Source organism: Etheostoma spectabile, chromosome 8 (genome assembly GCF_008692095.1).
Source record: "Etheostoma spectabile isolate EspeVRDwgs_2016 chromosome 8, UIUC_Espe_1.0, whole genome shotgun sequence".
Lineage (NCBI taxonomy): Eukaryota > Metazoa > Chordata > Actinopteri > Perciformes > Percidae > Etheostoma > Etheostoma spectabile.
In genome coordinates this window covers 27,476,676-27,478,454 of record NC_045740.1, presented here as the reverse complement: position 1 = coordinate 27,478,454, position 1,779 = coordinate 27,476,676, and the positions used below count along the sequence as shown (strand labels likewise).

The 1,779-nt window shown below is 42.8% G+C and overlaps 1 pseudogene; it reads left to right on the top strand.

Annotated features, from left to right (window-relative positions):
• Window positions 1–281: 281 nt before the first annotated feature.
• LOC116693551 (uncharacterized) lies at window positions 282–1,545 on the top strand (annotated as a pseudogene).
• The last annotated feature ends 234 nt before the right edge of the window (window positions 1,546–1,779 follow it).

Here is a 1,779-nt window from a genome sequence, read left to right as displayed (position 1 = left end):
ATATTAAGACTTTCTATCTTGAAATATTAGGACTATAAGGACTTTCTATCTCGAAATATTAGGACTATTAGGACTTTCTCTTTTTAAATATTAAGACTTTCTATCTTGAAATATTAGGACTTTCTATCTTGAAATATTAGCGACTTTTTATCTGAAGTATAAGGATGGATTTTTTATCTTGATATGGACTGTGGTATCACTACTGTAATTCTCAATTACTTACTTATGAAGAATACTAGTTCATTTCCCTTATCCTGATTCAAAGTTAGCTGCAATACGGAATGTCCCAGAAGGAGGCTATTACATTAAGTTCTGATGTGAGGCTGACAGGAGTGTGTCGGTAGGTGCAGGGAGACCGAAGAAGTTGTTGCTAGCTGTAGACATGTTAAAAAGTAGCTTGTAAACTGCAATGATGTTATGCCTGTTTGTTTGCATTAAACATGAAGGATTTTGGATGTGTGGACATCCAGTCTTCCTTACAAGATTAAACATCTTTTTGGCGACGAGGAAAATTTTTTTGGGCCTGATGCCGGTGGATTGAGTGGGATTGCGTCGGAGCTGCCGGTGGCCGTGTACTTTTTCGGCTGGAGGGGAGAGAGTGAATTAAAAGTGACAAGATGGCTACTTTTGGCACGCTAGCAGCGTTTGATCCAAGAAAACAGACTTGGGAAGAGTATTGTGATACTGGAGCAGTTTTTTGAAGCAAATCAGATTGACGACGGAGATCGGCAGAGAGCCATTCCTAAGCGTCGTGGGAGCATCGACATACAGCTGATGCGTAACTCCTCAGCCCAGGAAAGCCAAAAGATAAAACTTATCAAGAACTGGTAAGCCTGTTGAAAGATCACTTCGATCCCACGCGAGTGAAATCGTGCAGGATACAAGTTTGATCGTAATCGCAAGCAGAATGAATCCGTAATGGAGTATGTGGCAGAGCTACGTCGGCTAGCGCAGGATTGCAAATACGGTGACACGTTACAGCAGATGTTAAGGGACCGCATCGTGTGTGGAATAAATGATGATAGGATTCAAAGACGTCTTCTAGCAGAAACTGATTTAACATTTGACAGAGCATTGGCAATTGCTGTGGCAGCGGAGACCGCAAATAGGAATGCACAGGATCTGCAAAACCCGGGTGCAACAGTGAAGCACTTCAATGTCAACAACGGCCCACAGGACGCGGGTACATTCAGAGTAGCAACAAGAGAGTGTTACCGTTGCAAGGGATCCAAGCATGTTGCAAAAGACTGCAAGTACAAAGAAGTGAAATGTCATGCTTGTGGAAAGATAGGGCACATTGCTAGAGCTTGCCGTAGCAAAAATGCACAGAATCAGGTTAAGAAGAAACCTGCGGATTCAAAGAAAGGAAAGAGTTACCATGCTCATAAAGTGCAAGAAAGTCAGGGTGGAAGTAAAAGTGATAGCTCAGACGACGACACATTTACCCTTAATTGCATAAAGTTCAGATTGGGACGCATGAGTGAAGTACACCTGAGAAAAGTGGACCCTTACATGGTGGAGATGAAACTAGTCTCACAGTTATGAATGAAAATGCATTCCAGAATCTGTGGAAGGATACAAAAATCCCTTGTTTAAGGCCAATTAAAATCCAGTTGGAGACTTACACCGGTGATCCTGTTACTGTGATAGGGGCAGCCCTTGTGAGGGTTAAATACAAGCAGCAAAGACGAAAACTGCCCCTCATTGTGGTTAAAGGAAACGGCCCCAGTTTACTAGGGCGTGGCTGGCTGGAGGAGATACATCTCAGATGGAAGGAAA